General features: G+C 43.5%; 1 protein-coding gene across 1 annotated transcript in view; it reads left to right on the forward strand.

The window, feature by feature from the left end:
• The first annotated feature begins 7,265 nt into the window (after nucleotides 1-7,265).
• LOC126281361 (semaphorin-2A-like) overlaps nucleotides 7,266-22,701 on the forward strand; it is a 2,101,799-nt gene continuing 2,086,363 nt past the window's right edge. The window contains exon 1 of the mRNA XM_049980274.1: nucleotides 7,266-7,546. The gene's annotated coding sequence lies outside the window, so the exon portion shown is untranslated. The remainder of the gene's footprint in view (nucleotides 7,547-22,701) is intronic.

Here is a 22,701-nt window from a genome sequence, read left to right on the forward strand (position 1 = left end):
ATAACCTCCTCCCGGCGGGAGGGTTGAGTGGGGGTCCTCCAAGCCGCTGGGGGAGAATTAATAATTCAGAGCTTATTCCCGTGAAGGGAGGACCAATGACGATGCCAAAGGTACACCACCTCCCGAGAGCCGACAACAGAGATCATTGGAGGGAATATCGGAACTAGTGGGCTGAGGTACGAGGACTTCAGCCTTGTCAGCAGCGTCAGCAGCCTCGTTTCCTGGCAGGCCGACATGACCAGGAACCCATAGAAACATCACAGTGACTCCACCAAGAGTAAGCAACTGGCAGTTATCCTGGACCTTTTGTACTAGGGGATGGACGGTCTACAGCGCACATACATTCTGAAGGGCGCTGAGTGAGTCTGAGCAGAGGAAACAACTGAAAAGTCCGTGTCGCCGGATGTACTCCGTGGCCCGATACAGGGCGAAGAGCTCAGCTGTAAATACTGAGCAGTGTGCCGGAAGCCGTTATCGAAAGACACGGGCGCCAGAGACGAAGGCACACCCGGCACCACGGTCAGTCCGAGAGCCATCATTGTACTTAACGGTACTACTGCGAAGTTCCGTACGAAGACCGTGAAACTGAAGGTGATAGACCGAGGCTGGAGTAGTGCCCTTAGGAAGCGAATGAAGGCCAAGGTTAACACGGGCACCTTCACGAAGCCACGATGGTGAAGGGTTCACACCCACCGGGAAAGCTGCAGGTAGTGTCACGTTAAGCTGCCGCAGCAACTGCCGAAAGCGGTCTCCACGAGGTAGCATAGAAGAGGGACGCGCCCCTTATTGGCGATCAAGGGAATCATCGAAGAAGGAGGCACCAAGTTTGTTACTCGCCCTCCCAATGGGTTCAAAATGATTCAAATGGCTCTGACCACTATGGGACTTAACTTCTGAGGTCATCAGTCGCCTAGAATTAGAACTAATTAAACCTAACTAACCTAAGGACATCACACACATCCATGAGCGAGGCAGGATTCGAACCTACGACCGTAGCGGCCGGGCGGTTACAGGCTGTAGCGCCTAGAACCACTCGGCCACTCCGGCCAGCCCCTCCCAATGGGAACCACGTAACAAAATTTGCTCTCTCTCCTACTAATAGTTTATTTAACCGTTGGCCAATCACTAATTTTTCAAGTTCAGTAAAATTCTCACTATATGGTGGTAAACCCTCGCCCTCGAGAAAAGTTGTAGCACTGTCTAATGCTAGCAAAATCCTTGTTTGCATTTCTCGGAAAACGGCACCTGACCTCTCATGCTGTCTACTTTTTTGGGCGTCCTCAAGGCACCGTGTATCCTGCTCTCCTCTTCAGTAATCGGGTTAAAAAAACTCCGTGGCCCTGTGACAGAGAGTTTCGCAATAGCTTTCATCAAACCACCCTCACGTGCCATCCGTTTTGCATTCCACAGCCAGGCAAGACGTAATCTGCAGTACCATACGCCTGCGCTCTATTTTTTTATGACCGTCGTCTGGTTTGCGGCCAGCAGGCACCAAACAAAGAAGGCAATTTTGGTTGAATAGGGCACTGTGTAAAGAAGCATATAGTTCTCATACAGTTCCTGCTGTTTCCTTATCCCAGTTTAATACAGGTTATTTTGTGCAACCCATCCGACAGACTGCTCTCCAGTTTCTCCAAAGAAGCACTCCAGCTGTACCACCCGGGGCACGACGGCTTGCAGAGCGACGATCGAGCACTCAAACTGGAATATCTGGAGTATGGGTGAACCAGCCTGTGCACGCCATTTGGCACTTTTGATCTCGAGCTAAGCCGTACCCTCGGGCCAATTCCTTCTGGCTAGCAGGTCGGCTCTTGTTTCTATGGTTCACCACGACTGATCAAACTCTCCAGCCCAGTGTAACATGCAGATCAAATACTAATAATTAATCGTATTTACATTATTAGAGAGTTGGCTGACCTCTGCAATGATCTGTGTTCCATTTTTATATTAAAGCTTGAATTAATCTATTGTGTATGACTTCATACACAATGATAAGGAGACAGAGTGGTGCGAGAACTGTCGTCTTAGGAAAGCTGGACAGGAGCAGTAATGATCAGTGAACAAGTTATCACAGTTAACTGAAGTTCTTAACCTTGGTTTCTCCAAGCGAATGAAGACTACTTACAAATTCCAGCTCATGATTTCACAAGTAAGAGGCTCCCTGTGCTACAACACAAACTTTGGTGCCGATTCGGTGGCGTCTGCGAAGCAACACACAGCGAAGTGGCTCCGACAGCAAGTGCGCGGGTCGCTGCCGCCGGCCCTCCTACAGTATATTCCGGCAGCAGAGAGATCTCGGAGAACACAGCCGCTGGAGACGCAGCTCAGAGGGTGAGCACGGCTGGGTCCGAAAGAGTCCGCGCGACTACTATATAACTTGTAGTTCTGTTGCTGTGACGCCCGTGGGGTGGTGTCGATACATGATACCACAAACTCGAGAAAAAAAAAACGAAGAAATATGTCACTCTTGCATGATCGCAGGATGCTTAACAGCAAACAAATGTCAAATAACAGTCTGGTATCTGAAACTTCCTGGCAGATTAAAACTGTGTGCCCGACCGAGACTCGAACTTGGGACCTTTGCCTTTCGCGGGCAAGTGCTCTACCAACTGAGCTACCGAAGCACGACTCACGTCCGCTACTAACAGCTTTACTTCCGCCAGTATCCGTCTCCTACCTTCCAAACTTTACAGAAGCTCTTCTGCGAACCTTGCAGAACTAGCACTCCTGAAAGAAAGGATACTGCGGAGACATGGCTTAGCCACAGCCTGAGGGATGTTTCCAGAATGAGATTTTCACTCTGCAGCGGAGTGTGCGCTGATATGAAACTTCCTGGCAGATTAAAACTGTTTTAATCTGCCAGTAAGTTTCATATCAGCGCACACTCCGCTGCAGAGTGAAAATCTCATTCCAGTCTGGTATCTGGTTGACGCATTTCATACCATGACTGATGGAAAGTAGAATTCAGTGGAAAGGAGCAGCACCTTAATATTTTTGTCTACCAGTGCTACGATATTCCATAGGAAGGTTTCCTTTTTTTGTGCTTTATGACGGACCTGCTGCACCAATTCATGATTTCTCCTCCAGTACCAATCTCTTCTTGTCAAAATAACACTTGAAGCCAAGTTCTTCACTTATTTGTCACATTAATTCAGATTTTGGTCAGCTCCAACCACGTTCGCCTTCTGCGACACCCCATAACGCCATGAAAATTATTGTCTAATGTCTTTACGCATTCAGTATCGCCATGTCTACTTTTACTTGGTATTTTATACACTGGAGCGCCAAAGAACTGGAATAGGTATGCGTATTCAAATACAGAGATATGCAAACAGGCATAATACGGCGCTGCGGTCGACAGTAACAGTCTGGCGCAAGCTGTTAGATCCGTTACTGCTGCTACAATGCCAGGTAATCAAGATTTAAGTGAGTTTGAACGTGGTGTTAGAGTCGGTTCACGAGCGATTGGACACAGAATCTCAGACAAAGCGATGGAGATTTTCGCGTACGCCCATTTCACGAGTGTACCGTGACTATCAGGAATCAGGTAAAACATCAAATCTCCGGCATCGCCCCGGCCGGAAAAAGATCCTGCAAGAACGGGACCAAGACGACTGTAGAGAATCCTTCAACGTGACAGAAGTGCAGCTCTTCCCCAAATTGCAGATTTCAATGCATATTCATCACCAAGTGTCAGCATGCGAACCATTTAAGGAAACATTATCGACATGGGCTTTCGTAGCCGAATGCCCACTCGTGCATCCCGACATTGGGCTGTTGATGACTGAAAGCATATTGCCTGGTCGCACGAATGTCGTTTCAAATTGTATTGAGCGGAAGGACGTGACGGGTATGGATACAACCTTATGAATTCATGGACCCTCCATGACAGCAGGGGACTGTTCAAGCAGGTGGAGGCTCTGTAATGGTGTGTGGCGTGTGTAGTTGGACCCATGCGGGATCCCTGATACGTCTAGATACGACTAACAGATGACACCTGCGTGAGCATCCTGTCTGATTACCTTCATTCACTTATGTCCATTGCGCATTCCAACAGACTAGGGAAATTCCAGTAGGACAACGCGACACCCCACACGTCCTGAATTGCTACATAGTGGCTCCAGGAACACTCTTCTGAGTTTAAACACTTCCGCTGGCCACCGAACTACCCAGACCTGAACATTATTGAGCGTATCTGGGATGCCTTGCAAAGTGCTGTTCAGAAGAGATCTCCACCCCTCGTACTCTTACAGATTTATGGACAGCCCTGCAGGATTAATGGTGTCAGCTCCCTCCAGGACTACTTCATATGTCGAGTCCATTCCACGTCGTGTTGCGGCACTTTTGCATGCTCGTGGGGGGCCTAAAAGGTATTAGGCAGGTGTACCAATTTCTTTGTCTTTTATTCGTTGATTCTGGGGACAACCATATATACGCCGCCGTCACGTGACCCTCTGCCGCGAACGTATATCTGTAATAATGAAGTGGTGCGTTCGTGTCAATCAGGTAGATGGATTCAGCACTGGTTAATCAATCGACACAGAGGCATGAGGGTATAACATAAAGATACCATTGTATTTGCATATGTGCACGATCACGCCATAAATGTGATTGTCTGATTTGTTGAAGCTTCAGCGAGGACTGTCAAAAGGATCTACAAGGAAACGTGTACAACTCTCCTTCATATAACATAGCATAATACCAGTGGAGATAAAAAAATCGTAGCCAACAAGGACCAGAGACGAGTGTAACTCTTTGTGAAAGACAATCGGTTTATAACCTAACAACAGTTAGTGCTGTGTAAATATAGGACCATGTCAATCTGTTTGTGAGTGGAAATTATGAGGGAAACTTCATGCAGTGGGTGTTTGGATGTGGCCGTTGCTCAGAGAGGCACATAAAGCTGAACATCTCTAAAGGAGCAAAAAAGAAAAATAGGTACTGGTCACTAGCTGTGGTGTTCTCCGATGATTCGCAATTTTTCCTCTTTTTAGATGACGGAAGCCGCCGAATCTCGCTATAGATCATTAAGGTCTTTAACCCGTAACGTGTGGAGGGCGTAATTCTGGCCGAAAGTGAATCAGTAATTTTTTGCGTTGTCTTTTTAACCTTGACGTGGGTCATTACACTCAGCTGGCCGTTGACACGCATCACGATGTTTGTTACAATATTCTTGACGACCAAGTGGTAGCCATTCTTCCACATCTTCCTGGAAAGTATATCGCGTACAATTGCCTTTTCCAGCAACCATATTCACAGACCTGCGTGCGTATTTCCCTAGCTTGACGAACACCCATGCATGTGATACAGTAAATCATATAATTTCCATCCCACAGGAAACGTCTGGTACCGTTGGGAACAGGAAATGAAACATGGCCACCAACATCCTTGCAAATGGGTACCTCTGTAAGATATACTTATGCCTCCGGCTCGAGACGGCACACCTGAAGCAATTTTTAACATCTCGTTCTCTGGCGAACTGACCTGATTGTTGCAGGTTCAGTTAGAACCACAAAGATCGCAATAATTCGGTAACATTTTCTTATGTACTTTATTCTCACCCACGACTCTCTCTGTACTTCCAAACCCCCTTCTCTTTCAATTTTAATAATAAATGTACCCAAGGTTAACCTAAGGAAGCGTGGAAACCATTTACCATTAAGATAATTACTGATCTAGACAGCCTTCGCCTTACTAGAAATTGGAAGTGGTCAGCATGCTCTGTGAATATCAAGCTTCAATTATGAAATAGGTAACTACACTACTGGCCATTAAAATTGCTACACCAAGAAGAAATAGAGACGATAAACAGGTATTCACGGGACAAATATATTATACTAGAACTGACATGTGATTACATTTTCACGCAATTTGGGTGCATAGATCCTGAGAAATCAGTACCCAGAACAACCACCTCTGGCCGTAATAACGGCCTTGATACGTCTGGGCATTGAGTCAAACAGAGCTTGGATGGCGTGAACAGCTTCAACACGATACCACAGTTCATCAAGAGTAGTGACTGGCGTATTGGGACAAGCGAGTTGCTCGGCCAACATTGACCAGACGTTTCCAGTTGGTGAGAGATCTGGAGAATGTGCTGGCCAGGGCAGCAGTCGAACATTTTCTGTATCCAGAAAGGCCCGTACAGGACCTGCAACTTGCGGTCGTGCATTATCCTGCTGAAATGTAGGGTTCCGGAGGGATCGAATGCAGGATAGAGTCACGGATCGTAACACATCTAAAATGTAACGTCCACTGTTCAAAGTGCGTCAGTGCGAACAAGAGGTGGCCGAGACGTGTAACCAATGGCACCCCATACAATCACGCCGGGTGATACGCCACTATGGCGACGACGAATACACGCTTCCAATGTGCGTTCACCGTGATGTCGCCAAACACGGATGCGCCCATCATGATGCTGTAAACAGAACCTGGATTCATCCGAAAAAATGACGTTTTGCCATTCGTGGACCCAGGGTCGTCGTTGGCGCTCCTGTTTGTGATGCAGGTTCAAGGGTAACCGCAGCCATGGTCTCCGAGCTGATAGTCCATGCTGCGGCGAACGTCGTCGAACTGTTCGTGCAGATGGTTGTTGTCTTGCAAACGTCCCCATCAGGGATCGAGACGTGGCTGCAAGATCCGTTACGGCCATGCGGATAAGATGCCTGTCATCTCGACTACTAGTGATACGAGGCCGTTGGGATCCAGCACGGCGTTCCGTATTACCCTCCTGAACCCACCGATTCCATATTCTGTTAACAGTCATTGGATTTCGACCAACGAGAGCAGCAATGTCGCGATACGATAAACCGCAATCTCGATAGGCTACAATCCGACTTTCATCAAAGTCGGAAACGTGATGGTACGCATTTCTCCTCCTTACTCGAGGCATCACAACGTTTCACCCCACAACGCCAGTCAATTGCTGTTTGTGTATGAGAAATCGGTTGGAAACTTTCCTCATGTCAGAACGTTGTACGTGTCGCCACCGGCGCCAACCTTGTTGAATGCTCTGAAAAGCTAATCATTTGCGTATGACAGCATCTTTTTCCTGACGGTTAAATTTCGCGTCTGTAGCACGTCATCCTCGTGGTGTAGAAATTTTAATGGTCAGTGGTGTATGGAACTGAATACACGCAGCCAGCATGCTCATATTCGGCCACCGTGGCCTGTCACGATAACACTAGTTCGCCTTTAGATGTTCTCGTGGAGGTCGCTCAGGCGGCCTTGGCAGCTTCTCGGCGTCGTAAGCCCGGCGCGGGCCCATTCCCACAAGACTGGGCCGGCTGGCCGGCGGTTGGCAGCCCGCGGCGGCGCTCGTGGTTGGCAGCCCTGCGGCGCGCACCGGGCCCGACGGCGGGCCGTCGCCGCAGTCTGGTCCAGCCGGCCACCTCGGCAGGTCCGAAGCGCGCGCACGTAGACAGGTGACGATCGCGATACAGCCGCGCCGGTAAGGCACAGTGCCGTGCAGCGAGAGTGGCCGCTAGGGCGAAGACGGCGGCGGCAGCAGCGCAGCGTGCAGGCGACGCCAACCTGCTGTCCACAGGTAAGGCGCACCTGCCGCTGACAGCCCCATGCTGCGATCTGTCACCCCACGTGACTAGTCGAGTCGTCTGCACACGCTGCACCTGCTTCTCATTTACCGTACTGATAACTGACATTTCAATCTCTGTGAAATCGGAACTGTAACTTTCACGTCAACGAATTTAATAATACAAATATCGAGAATTCAGTAAAGCAACGGACATCCAAAATATAAACATACAGAAATTTGAAGCTATATTTTGAAATATATTTCAAGCTATTTACGATGTGATAGAGGTTTTGATATATGTTGATTTCTCATACTACTGAAGTAAAGAGCATAGTATAATTTGTTTGTATACCTCACTAAGAATGCACACTACCGAAATTCCGGTCATTTGTGCACATTGTTTACTATTCGATCATACAAAATAATTGAAAATATCTTCAATAAAATTAGTCACCACCAGTTTTGTTTGCATTTCATACATATCTGACGGACTCAAATAAGTAATTAACAAGAAATAAACTCCGGGAAACATTTGTACTCGGAATTATATGTAACCCCTTGATTGTACGCTTATTGTAACTACTCTTTTACATCGTTTCTTTCGAAGTGTATTGCCAGTTTATTATTTATCATTTGAGTTGCGTCCTTAAATTGGAAAACGTTGAATAGAGTCAGTTTGGCGCGCACTATGTCCTCGAGAGTTTCAACACATTTCCACGGTTCTAGTTTCTGTTTTTCGTTTTCCTGACAGAGTAGTCATCTGCGCGTTCTTCATTAATTTTGTTTAAACGATACAATCGACATTTTAATCTCTGTGCCATTACGAAATTATATTTCAGGCTATAATATTTAACAGCAAGAAATTCTTGTTTATATTCCTTTGGAATGTATGTCTCATTCACACAGGACATCGTAAAGACCATAATCACAATGGAAATGAAAAGCTCCTTTTTCGATACTTCCAATGCATGTTAGGTACTATATGCTTAGAGGAATGGTATAATGGATACATTATTATTTAATAACATTTTATTCCCGTATAGGTTACACAACAGTTGCAAATAAGTTTTCGTCCCATTCCACCGTCCGCGGATAAATAAAGGTAACAAAAAATACAGTATCTAAGAGATGTATAACGGAAATTAAATAATTAACATATTTACCTAATGTAAAGCTTCACATTAGTTTCTGTTATTTTTATTGATCTGAGGCTGGTAATATAGACAGAACACCATTATTTTAAAACTGACGTGCAATGAAGGCGGTAAATAAACTGTTAACAAATGCAAAACATAATTGATTTTTCTGGAGAACAAGGTTCCTCCAATTAATGGCATTATCTTCTGAAAACCTGCTTTGGGAAACTTTACAAAATCGAACATACCGCAGTTTACATTTCTAGACGCTATTGTTTACCATGCACATATTGCAAATAACTGATTGTAGAGATAGCAAATTCAGATATCGTATACTTCCTTTATATTCCGTATACCACTTTTTAAGTCACACTTGAGGCCTGTTGGTGAAAGTAAATAAAAGATGAAAGCTATTGAGTGATGGACACTACTTCTTCTCTCCATTATTTAATACTTTGTTGACGTGGGTGCACTGATTTTTCGTATGATCAGTACAGAAGAAAAACGAGAGGGAGAGAGATACGTCATCTAAGGAACTTCATGACAGTTGTATTTTTGGTATATCTTGGTATGAAAGCGATTACCAATTGGACACATTTCACTTACAGCACAGGGTACATGGATATCGAATACAAGTGTACATGTATTACCTAGAACTCCTGAAATAAACTCATTTCAGGGATTACCAAACAAAGAAGCATGGCTACCGAATGGAAGTACATATAGGGTCTAAAACAACTACAAGAACAACATTTTGAAGTGTATGGACGAGATAAACTTTTTTTTTCTTATGTGACATAAAGCCGAAGATACATCGTTATACCGCTAGGCTTGAGTGCAGGTTTTGATGCTAGTGGCGATGAAAAATGTTACTCAAACTACTGTGAGATGGATATTGTTTTAGATATGTTGTTGAAAATAACAATTTTCTATGTACCCAGCAACCACCCTCAAAAGAATCATGTGTCATGAATCATGCCTGCAGCTTCAGCCAAACGGACAACCAACCTTAGAGGCTCATCTCCTTCACAAATGGGAATTCGTAGATAAGTAACAGGTAGATAAGTAACACCTCTAAAAAAAATTTTATTTCATGGCAGTTTAATAACCACCCTGAACATCACTGGAGTCAAGACCTTCATAGATTCTTAGCAGGGTATATACTAAGATGGTATCTGTTCTTTCTGACATGTCCGAAAGAACAGATACCACCGGTGACCATGCAGCTCGTTAGAATGAAATTACAATGAAATGAACACACTTAGCTGCCTACATCTGTCCCCGTTGACGTACGTCAACGCCTGTAGGCAGCTAAGTGTGTTCATTTCATTGTAATTTCTTAGCAGGGTGTTAGTAAACCGGTGATGTTTTGTTGATTTGGGGGAGGACACCAAACAGCGAGGTCATCGGTCCCATCGGATTAGGGAAGGATGGGAAAAAAAATCGGCCATGCCCTTTCAAAGGAACGATCCCGTCGTTTGACTGAAGGGAAACCACGGAAAACCTAAATCAAGATGACTGGATGCCGGTTTGAACCGTCGGCCTCCTGAATGCGAGTCCAGTGCGCTAACCACTGCCCCGCCTCACTCGTTGCACCTGTGAGATTTACGTCACATAAGAAAGTTTCTTCTTATCTCCTCCAAACAACCAAAGATTTTGCATACATATTTATTTTTTTTTTTTTGCATCTTTTGTTTCTCGCCAGGAAATCTGAAATGAGCTCACGTTAGGTAACTGCCAAACATAAAAAGTACACATTTGCATACTTCTCTTTTCTGCTGCGTATATTCTTTTTCTTTGTTCACAAGCACGGCGTTGTGTACGTTTCCAGTGGAACTACTAAAAAAAATGGTCCTGAGCATTATGTGACTTAACATTTGAGGTCATCAGTCCCCTAGAACTTAGAACTATTTAAACCTAACTAACCTAAGGACATCACACACGTCCATGCTCGAGGCAGGATTCGAACCTGCGATCGTAGCAGTCGCGCGGTTCCGGACTGAAGCGCCTAGAACCGCTCGGCCACCGCGGCCGGCAGTGGAACTACTACACGTCTGTATTGTACACTGAGGGTATTCGTGCTCACTGCCGAAATGCCTAGAGCTGACACACTTAATTAAAATAGCATATGAAATACATGGTGACCGCATGATGATGTTGCAAAAATTCAGGGATGGTTGAGAACTAGAAGTCTATCAATTGAAGGTAAGAGCTCCTAGTCTGGAAACTACCGAGTCGAACGGTATAGGCAACAAATTACTCTGTTACTGCTGTACCCTCGCGGAGCTCTCAGAGTAAGGTCCCAAGCCTCCAAACCTTCGTTATAACGTACAGAGTACGCACTCTATACTCCCAATAACGTTGGATAATTTCCCTGTTCATGCACTTGTGACGCCAAAGAGACCAAAAATTCTATGTCTATGGTACATTAATAATGTACCTCATTTTCCACAACAACCTTCGCAAGCTACTACGTTTGCAACCGTTGTTCTAAGTGGCATCCTCTAATGTCAATGCAGGGATGACACGGTCGCAAACGGTTGTGTCGCACCATTTCTAATACCCCGCTGCCGTTTGAATGGTGTCGCAGGAAGCAAGCATTCTTGCCAGTGGATGCTCTTCAGTCTCGACGGGCCTTCCGCACACACGACTTTTCACATGGCGCCACAAGAAGAAATCAAGCATGGTGAGATAAAGTGAGCGCACTGGCCACGAAAAAAAGACCGCCTCTGGCTGTCTACTTTTCAGGGCCTGTCTAATTCAGGTGTTGACGAAACCTCATTCCAAAGTGAAGTGGGGCTGGAACCACTTCCTTTGACTAACAAAAAATGTGATATGCTCCGTGACCCAGGGTAGTATGTGACAACAGTACCAGTAGATGTTTCCTTCTGTCAAAGGTATCAAATCGATTGCGACTCGGTCGTTTGTTGACCAGGGTCGCTTACCACAAATTTACAAGAGTACATTTGCCCTTCCCCTTCATCCCTGGAAATTTTCAACATCATGCAATCACTTTGTACATTCTGGATTTCAGAGTATATATAGAAATATTTAAAGTTTAAATTAATGTGTAAACGAAAAATATATGTTGTTGTTGTTTGTTGTTATGGTCTTTAGTCCTGAGTCTGGTTTGATGCAGCTCTCCATGCTACTCTATCCTGTGCAAGCTTCTTCACCTCCCAGTATCTACTGCAGCCTACATCCTTCTGAATCTGGTTGGTGTATTCATCTCTTGGTCTCCGTCTACGATTTTTACCCTCCACGCTGCCCTCCAATGCTAAATTTGTGATCCCTTGATGCCTCAGGACATGTCCTACCAACCGGTCCCTTCTTCTTGTCAAGTTGTGCCACAAACTCCTCTTTTCTCCAATTCTATTCAATATCTTCTCATTAGTTATGTGATATACCCATCTAATCTTCAGCATTCTTCTGTATCAGCACATTTCGGAAGCTTCTATTTTCTTCTTGTCCAAACTATTTATCGTCCATGTTTCATTTCCATATACGTCTACACTCCATACAAATACTTTCAGAAACGACTTCCTGACACTTAAATCTATACTCGATGTAAACAAATTATTCTTCTTCAGAAACGCTTTCCATGCCATTGCCAGTCTACATTTTATATCCTCTCTATTTCGACCATCAGAAGTTATTTTGCTCCCCAAATAGCAAAACTCCTTTACTATTTTAAGAGTCTCATTTCCTAATCTAATACCTTCAACATCACCCCACTTAATTCGACTACATTCCATTATCCTCGTTTTGCTTTGTTGATGTTCATCTTATATCCACCTTTCAAGACACTGTCCATTCCGTTCAACTGCTCTTCCAAGTCCATTGCTGTCTCTGACAGAATTACAATTTCATCGACGAACCTCAAAGATTTAATTTCTTCTCCATGGATTTTAATTCCTACTCCGAATTTCTCTTTTTTTCCTTTACTGCTTGATCAATATACAGATTGAATAACATAGAGGAGAGGCTAAAACACTGTCTCACTCCCTTCCCAACCACTGCTTCCCTTTCATGCTCCTCGACTCTTATAATTGCCTTCTACTTTCTGTACAAGTTGTAAATAGCCTTTCGCTCCCTGTATTTTACCCCTGCCACCTTCAGAATTTGAAAGAGAGTGTTCCAGTAAACATTGTCAAAAGCTTTCTCTAAGTCTACAAATGCTATAAACGTAGGTTTGCCTTTCCTTAATCTTTCTTCTAAGATAAGTCGTAGACTCGGTATTGCCTCACGTGTTCCAATAATTCTACGTAATCCAAACTGATCTTCCCCGATGTCGGCTTCCACCAGTTTTGAAGTCTGAGGGTATTTCGCCTGTCTCATACATCTTGCTCACCAGATGGTAGAGTTTTGTCAGGGCTGGCTCTCCCAAGGCCGTCAGTAGTTCTAATGGAATGTTGTCTACTCCCAGGGCCTTGTTTCGAGCCGGCCGCGGTGGCAGTGCGGTTGTAGGCCCTTCAGTCTGGAACCGCGTGACTGCTACGGTCACAGGTTCGAATCCTGTCTCTGACATGGATGTGTGTGATGTCCTTAGTTTAGTTTGGTTTAAGTAGTTCTAAGTTCTAGGGGACTTATGACCTAAGATGTCAAGTCCCATAGTGCTCAGAGCCATTTAAACCTTGTTTCGACTCAGGTCTTACAGTGCTCTGTCAAACTCGTCACGCATTATATCTCCGATTTCATCTTCATCTACATCCTCTTCCATTTCCATAATATTGTGCTCAAGTACATCGCCCTTGTATAGACCCTCTTCATACTCCTTCCACCTTTCTGCTTTCCCTTGCTTAGAGCTGGGTTTCCATCTGAGCTCTTGGTATTCATACAAGTGGTTCTCTTTTTTCCAAAGGTCTCTTTAATTTTCCTGTAGGCAATATCTATCTTACCCCTAGTGAGTTAAGCTTCTACATCCTTACATTTGTCCTCTAGCCATCCCTGTTTAGCCATTTTACACTTGCTGTCGATCTCATTTTTGAGACGTTTGTATTCCTTTTTGCCTGCTTCATTTACTGCATTTTTATATTTTCTCCTTCCATCAATTAAATTCAATACTTCATCTGTTACCTAAGGATTTCTACTAGCCCTCGCCTTTTAACCTACTTGGTACTCTGCTGCCTTCACTACTTCATCCCTCAGAGCTACCAATTCTTCTATTGTATTTCTTTCCTCTATTTGTGACAATTCTTTACTTACGCTGTACCTGAAACACTGTACAACCTCTGGTTTAGTCAGCTTCTTCAGGTCCCATCTCCTTAAATTCCCATTTTTTTGCAGTTTCTTCAGTTTTAATTTACAGTTCATAATCAATAGGTTGTGGTCAGAGTCCACATCTGCCCCTGGAAATGTCTTACAATTTAAAACCTGGTTCATAAATCAATCTCTGCCTTACCATTACATAATCTGTCTGATACCTTCTAGTATCTTCAGGCTGTCAACTTGAAAGTCATAATGAAGTATGTATTATCCTGCACCAAGTGCTCCAGAATCCTCTGTCTTACCACTATATAATCTGATACCTTCTACTATATCCAGGATTCTTCCATGTATACAACCTTCTTTTATGATTCTTGAGCCAAGTGTTAGCTATGATTAAGTTATGCTTTGTGCAAAATTCTACCATACGGCTTCGTCTTTCATTTCTTTCCCTCAATCCATATTCACCTACTATGTTTTCCTCTCTCCCTTTTCCTACTCTCGAATTACAGTCACACATGACTATTAAATTTTCGTGTCCCTTCACTACCTGAGTAATTTCTTTTATCTCATCATACATTTTTGAATTTCTTCATCTTCTGCAGATCTAGTTGGCATATAAACTTGTACTACTGTAGTAGGCGTAGGCTTCGTGTCTATCTTGGCCACAATAATGCATTTACTATGCTGTTTGTAGTAGCTTACCCGCATCCTATTTTTTTTTATTCATTATTAAACCTACTCCTGCATTACCCCTGTATGATTTTGTATTTATAACCTCATATTCACATGAACAAAAGTATTTTTCCTCCTGCCACCGAATTTCACTTATTCCCACTATATCTAACTTTAAACTGTCCATTTCCCTTTTTAAATTTTCTAACCTACCTGCCCGATTAAGGGATCTGACATTCCACGCTCCGATCCGTAGAACGCCAGGTTTCTTTCTCCTGATAACGACGTCCCATTGAGTAGTCCCCGCCTGGAGATCCGAATGGGGGACTATTTTATCTCCGGAATATTTTACCCAAGAGGACGCCATCATCATTTAACCATACAGTAAAGCTGCATACCCTCGGGAAAAATTACGTCTGTAGTTTCCGCTTGCTTTCAGCCGTTCGCAGTACCAGCACAGCAACGCCGTTTTGGTTAGGGTTACAAGGCCAGATCAGTCAATCATCCAGACTGTTGCCCCTGCAACTACTGAAAAGGCTGCTGCCACTTTTCGGGAACCACACGCTTGTCTGGCCTCTCAACAGATACCCCTCCGTTGTGGTTGCACCTACGGTACGGCCATCTGTATCGCTGAGAAACACAAGCCTCCCCACCAACGGCAATGTCCATGGTTCATGGGGGTTGAGGGGGGATATATAAAAAATATATAGGTCTTTTTAAACTTTTTATCCTTATTAAAGACCATCTCACTTAGGATCTGTGCAAGCAACATCAGCATTTTATTCGCTTGTAAATGAGTGTTAGGCACTTCTGTTTACAACCTCGACGTTCTCCACATTATAGATCTACGAACAAACGTAATAGGTACTGTTTGCAGAGAGGAAGGACTTAATAGCTACGGTATTATTTAATACAAATCTGCTCTACTCTATAAACAATGACATCCACGCACTGTAGTGTTCCCTCATAGGTGGTGAACAATTCAAGGCATTGAAACTGCATTTTCGACAAACAGCAATATTAATAAGAGTATTTTTTTGTTATTCACATAGGTAATTACATTTATCTAGTGTTTTTATGCTACACATGGAGCACGTATTGGTCTCACCGCGGACCTCTAGACTGAGCCACAAACAACTGATTCATCAAAGCGTGCGGGCCTAAAGATGGCGTTGACGCAAACTAGTAGCGAAATAAATAAAAAAAATCTTCAGTACAGCTGGAGAAATTTCATGTTTAACAAAAATTATACCAGCTGTGTCCCAACTTCATCCAGTTTGAACATGGATGTACGAAGATTTATCTAGTGGGATATTGGAACATAGAAGTTTTAACAACAGGGAAAGCGACGGAATGCAAAGAGGAAATATTTCGAGATCTGATTTCTGCAAAAAAAAATGTTAACGTACTGGTATGTTTGTTACCTGGTATTTTTGTATCAAATCGCTGGACATCGCGAGTTCTGTTCTGAGAAAGTGTTCCAGTTTGTACCGCTGGGCTAGGTTCACTACATTCCCAACGTTAAACAGAATGACAACTATTAGCGAAAAATTGTTGAATTTGGCATAGTAACCCATTACAAGTCGTAAGTACAGGAGAGTCTCGGCAAGCGAAGAGGCACTACCTACGATGCAACGTAATATAGGTTGTTGTTGTTGTTGTTGTTGTTGTTGTCTTCAGTCCTGAGACTGGTTTGATGTAATATAGGTAGGAAGTATATATAACTATAGACACTTTTGGTATTGTCAACAGAAAGGCCATTATACTGAAAACGACATACAACGATCATTACCCTAAATGCGTTATATAAGGAAATTAAATCGAATGTAGTTAACATCTCCAGATTAATGGCAATACCATGTTCAGCATTCGAGTGTTACCTAAACAGACACCAACTCAATGGTGTATTGTATTGTTTTTCTAACTGAATGGCTCAAAATGGTTCAAACGCCTCTGAGCACCTAAGGACATCACTCACATCCATGCCCGAGGTAGGATTCAAACCTGCAACCGTAGCGGTCGAGCGGTTCCACACTGAAGCGCCTAGAACCACTCGGCCACACCGGCCGGTTCTAGCTGAATATAGCAGGTATTGTACTATATATTAGGACACCCAGATGAAACTATACAGTGTGTCCATGATGGAAGCTCGAATTTCAAAACGCAGTAAAAAACGAGCCACTGCTCAGAATGACGTCAAATTTGAACAGCGTATTATTGTTGATTCAGGAGGAAACGTCACGGAACAAAAAAAGTTCAACGAAAATTTAATCAAAATTGGCGCTGTAAGCGTGTAAATATTAATGAGGTGGTCGCAAATGCGAGGTCACTCGCAATAGAACGACTTCGGTTTGAGCTGCACACTACACTATAGTAGTGTTCAGTGTGCATAACTGCACAAGTTCGACAGTCAACAGCTGTGGCACTGTTAGTTAATTAAACCCATCCACCACACCGAGAACGTACCACACCGGATAGGAAAAATTGGTTTTTAATTACCCTGGGACCAAAAAGCGCATAAAAATCAAAATGACATCGGATTTTAACTGCTCCGAGGCCAAAACGCACATAAAAAGCAAAATGGCATCGGTTTCTAACTGTCGAGAGACTCGCTCAAGACATGCTCAGTGTACTATCCACCGTTTTCTCCCAGAATCGAGAAACAGCATGTTCCACAATAGATTGGACTCTCTGCCATCAATCCAGCTACGTTCGTAACTGGAGCGCGAACACATCATCTTTCAGGCAACATCACGGCCAGAAATCACAACGATAATGATCAAGTAATCGGGGCGGCAAGGCTGTAGGGAAATGATGACTCATAATTCTAACAATTCCGAAATGCTTCTTCAGCAGACCCTTCCCTGGCTGCACAATTTGCCAAGTAGCGCCATCTTTCATAAGAATTATACTACCAACATATCCACGCTGTTTAACGATTGGAAAAACGTTGGCGCGAAAGGGAGTCTCGCAGCGTTTACCAGAGACGATACATGTTACAGGATCCTTAGGACCCATCTCGAAAAACTACAGCTCTACGATGAACGATCCCGACAACCCGCACCTCACAGTCTGCTTTGCCGAATGAAGTGGTATATGGTAACGTGCATGTAGATTTTCCGTTGCCATATTCTGCATAATGACACGTCCTTGGAGATTATTGAAAGGGGCTTCGTCTGTCCACAGAATGTTTCAAGGTCATCCATTGTTCATTTCCGTGGGAGCAAGCTGTTCCCGAGAGAATGTCTGTCTTGCTGGCAGGCCAGCAGAAAACAACTCCTGAACATGGGTGATTTTGTAAAGATAGCAATGTAAATGGCTCTGAGCACTATGGGACTTAACTTCTGAGGTCATCAGTCCCCTAGAACTTAAAACTACTTAAACCTAACTAACCTAAGGACATCACACACATCAATGCCCGACGCAGGACTCGAACCTGTGACCGTAGCGGTCGCGCGGTTCCAAACTGTAGCGCCTAGAACCTCTCGGCCACTTCGGCCGGCATAGCAATGTAGGATGTCTCATAGGAGTTTATGCACCGTGTTCGCAGACATGTCCAACGTTCTCCGTGCGCTGCATGTTTGCACACCACCGCTCAATCCCTTCTGCAATGCTGTGGCCACATCTGTGACAGACATCAGACATACTGCTTTCCTTAATCTGCACATTCCACTTCAAAAAAACCTGACTTTTCGAATTTTGTGATGGTTTTCCCCAGACCCATAGCAGACGTCGGTCCAGTGCCTTTTTTCATACGTTCAGTGTCCGGGATTTCTGCAGGGCTACTGGCGCACTGCCGCCGTTCTTTACCAGCAGCGCGCTGTCCTTCATGGTGACAAGTCATGTTGAGCGCCTCTTACTCAAACTGAGGAACGCCCGTGTGCCGCAGTTATATTGTTGTGCATATGCTGACTCTTACAGCGCAATCTGTTAGTCAATTTTTTTTCCATGACGTTTCCCTCTGCGTCAATAATATGCTGTTCAAATTCGACGTTCTGCGGAGTTGTCCTCTTTAGCAGCGTTTTTAAACTGGAACTTTAATTGTGGATGGCCTGTAGGATCCATATATTTAGGATACGAACAGTGTCTTATGTGTGAGCTTATTTTTCTATGGAAAAACAAACTTGGTTTTAATGGGACCATACATGACAGACCTCACCATTTCGCAGGTTACGCCGATTAAAGGTGTTCTGAGAGAGCAAGATCAGGGTTTAACATCCGAGTCAACAACGAGGTGATTTGCGACAGAATAGAATCTCGGATTGAGTAGTTATTGGCTATGAAACCAGGCCTGAGCTTCTGCAAAAGTAACCATCCCGTTATTTCTATGAATCTCGATGATCAGGCCGGGATTTGAATTTCGTCTTCTCGATTACAAACCCCGTGCTTTCACCATTACACCACCTCTGTTCGTGGATGCAGACTGCTAAAGGTAAAATTAATGCGGACGAGTCATTCAAAGCTGATATTTACTGCAATAGGAACAAAAAGGATAAGTGCTGTCTTTGACACGAAGTCGACTCCATGAAGTGCAACTTCTGTCAATAACACAGGTATTTGTGTATTAGAAGTATATTTTTCTTTTGGAGAACGCAGTAATCTCCGGATCCCGCCACAATATATCTGAAGTAGAGATTGGAACGTCCGCTCCTATAACATCAACTATGAGAAACGATCTCGTACCAATGATTGGACAAGAGTACATCCCTGTAGAAAGACACGACATACGTAGTCCACAGAAATATCACTCAGTATCAAAACATTGTTAGGAATCTACATGGTTTTCTGCGGAGAACTGTGCTCAAAAGAAACTATCCACTCCACTGAAACTCCCAAGACTTATCTGTCCATGTATCATCGTGAAGGTAATCGTTGGTGTCTTCAATAAAACTTTTTATCTGGTATTAGCACAACGCTTTCTGCAAAAAAATATTTCGTTCAATTCAATAACAAGGAAAATATCTTCGTGATAGACACAGAACTGTGATTGCTCCATTACTAACCACAGGTTTTCAAAACATGGTTCAAATGGCTCTAAGCACTATGGGACTTAACATCTGAGGTCATCAGTCCCTTAGACTTAGAACTACTTTAACCTAACGAACCTAAGGACATCACACACATCCATGACCGACGCAGGATTCGAACCTGCGACCGTAGCAGCCGCTCAGTTCCGGACAGAAACGCTTAGAACCGCTCGACCACCGCGACCGGCTCGACAGGTTTTATTAAACACTTAGCAAGTAATGTTATTTACAATGTCTGTGCATGTAGCCTGATTATAGTGGTTTCATAATATCCCACTAGAAATGTAGAACAAGCAGTGTTTCAAAGACACAGTCAGATGTTGACAAAATACAAACAAGAGCTAAGTTCGGACACTTGATGAAAAAATGTCGTTTCATTCCATTATATCTCTCAAAGGGGCAATTTTAGTTTCACTGCTAAATAAATATCTGTAAGAAATGCTGGTCGGTACTACGAAATCGAGCCCAGATCGGATGTGGGTAAAGTATGTGGTAGATTTAAAAGTACTGGTGGGCTACTGGGAACAAAAGGAGACCACCACAAAATCTCTTCCTTGACGTATGCTAATTCTCTGCTTTAGTATGTAAGACTGTTGTCAAAATGAACCAACAGGAGGCAAATAGTTTACACAAAAAAAACTTAAAGAAGATATTTCCTGCTATATCGCGCCAAAAAGTGCTGAACATTTCGGACTGATATACAACTGATAAAAAAGGCACAAAGTATATCGTATGAGATCCAGTTGTAAGAGAAATATTTAGTAATATCTTTCAGTTGTCACCATACTGTTCCTGTAAGGCTCTATAATATAAATTTAGTGTTATACCTATTCGCAAACGGACATTTGAGTCATTATTCTTCAACTTCTCAACAAACTGGAAGAAACTTTGATGCATATCACAACAGGAAGTACCATCTCCCATTCACTGTACGTTGCTTGCAGAGTACAGCATTACATGCAAATTGTCCTTTAGGAACAATTTTGGTGCTTGCAGCACAAATTCTGTGAGCTGCAAACGGAATTCTTAACTTGGGATTCAAGTGAAGGACGCGGCAACTTGCCGGTTGTCTGAGGCTCGGAAATGTTGTTTATTAATGAGTCTCCAGTTGGGCGTTGCCCCATCATAAATTTACATTCACCGCGTTTTCTTCTTGCTTCCCCCGGCAACTGCTGCCATTTCTCCGTGGTTGATGTTCTCAATTTTTGCGGCAGGGTACAGAGAGCATACATCATTGACGATTTACTGCCTGCCCGAGTCGGGGCACCTACGATCGTTGCCTGGATTTATCTTCTTCCCATTCTCTTTGCTCCGCTGTCCTGTGTGACGAATCAATGTCGGTCACACCTTAGCACAATGTAAATCTGCTCGACGTGATATTAAAGGCGTAAAACATTGCAGTCATTGCATGCCCGCACGGATTTGTTTTTATGTAGATTTACTGCAGTGTATTCAGACACGGGATTTATGCCCTGCACCAACCATCGCTCACACTGTTTTGAGTGCGTATTCATCATTTAGATTTACTTGTTTATTGTGTATTCCATATATTTTAGCGCTCTTAAAATGTAGTTACGACTCTTACCTCTGGATGACTGTGTACAACCTTTATAAATCTCTCTACCTCCACAGCTACCGTCTGCAAACAAGTATTTGTAACACTGAGAATTACAACACACGTATAGGATGTTAAAATACATATACACGAATATCTTCAGATGCCACACAGAATATTACTAACGTTTAATTTAGGAAATGGAATCATGATTGTGTAAAGATCTCTTTGCGAGATACAATTTTCTCTCTCGATTTTTTTTCTTTCATTAAAAAATTCAGTTTTCACAACTTTATGTGATAGCAATACGAAAGCAGGAAATATATTACAAGTTGAGCTGAGTGTGTTGTACATGATAACAGCTACGAAAACTCCAGACTAGAGAAAATTATCTCAGGGTGCCTGAAGCCCTATTAGTGCCAAATACAACAGAGGAAAATGAAAATGCAACATTTCAGAAACAAGAAACAGGAACGCAATATTTTGGTGGTGTCCTGATGGAGGGAAATAGGTAATGAATCTACTCGTCATGTTGTGGACATCTCAGAGACTGAGGACCTGTGTACTTTATCGGACTTCGTGAAACAAAAGTGTTCACATATGCATTCTTGGTGAAAACATGGAAGAAGGGAGACATTGAGTGAAAATCAAAGTGAAATCTTATTGCTCACTTTCATAGAGTTACCGAACATGCCCTGATGAGGACCGCATTCTGTCTCTGGGGAACCCAGAAGCCATCATCATCGGCCTCGGTTGGCCGCCATATTCGGATATGAACACATGCTACTCCGTTTTCTCGGTCTGTATTAAAGAAAAGGTATAGACCAAAACCATTGCTAAGTTGAAAACAGCCATTCAGGTCATTAACAGCATCGACGTTCCGATACTGCGCTATTCATCTGCGCCCCATCATCGCCAGTGATGGCAGGCATATGGAACACGTCATGACCTAAATCCAAATATCTGCACCATGGCGTTTCCATCTTTGGCCACGCCACGGAGTGAGAGGTAATAAGAAACGAAGACGGGAAGCTCACTCAGTTCTTGTAGTGCTGCAGAGCTGTCGGAACATTTTGCATCAATGAAGCCAGTTTTTTTCCTGAGAAGTTATTGCAATAGAGAAATTGCGAAATGGGTCTCTGTTGTTTAAAACTTTGTGCGCCAACAAGTCACAGGCACACCAGGCCTGTGACAAGCTCGCAGATACATCATCTATCCTCACAGGACCCAAGGGGTCATTTTTCATTGTGAATTTACAATACAAACAAATGAGATCTATGCACTAATACTGAGTTTTGTGGTGTACTTTTTGTTCGTCAGATTTAAGAAGGCCTAAGAATAACCGGATGGACTCTGGAGAGTTCATCCTAGCCTTCGATTGAAATATTTTACAGGAGAAAGTTTATGTTCATCGTTTAAAGGTGTGATGTTCAACGTTATGAGATGTTATAGTTACTAGAAGCCTGGACGCACATCCTCCAACTGTACTGAGGAGACTGCTTGTGGGACGTATGGACAATGCATAAGAGCAGTCATTGTGAACAACATTTACATATGTAAACTGCCCAG

Source organism: Schistocerca gregaria, chromosome 7, assembly GCF_023897955.1.
Source record: "Schistocerca gregaria isolate iqSchGreg1 chromosome 7, iqSchGreg1.2, whole genome shotgun sequence".
NCBI classification, from domain to species: Eukaryota; Metazoa; Arthropoda; class Insecta; order Orthoptera; family Acrididae; genus Schistocerca; species Schistocerca gregaria.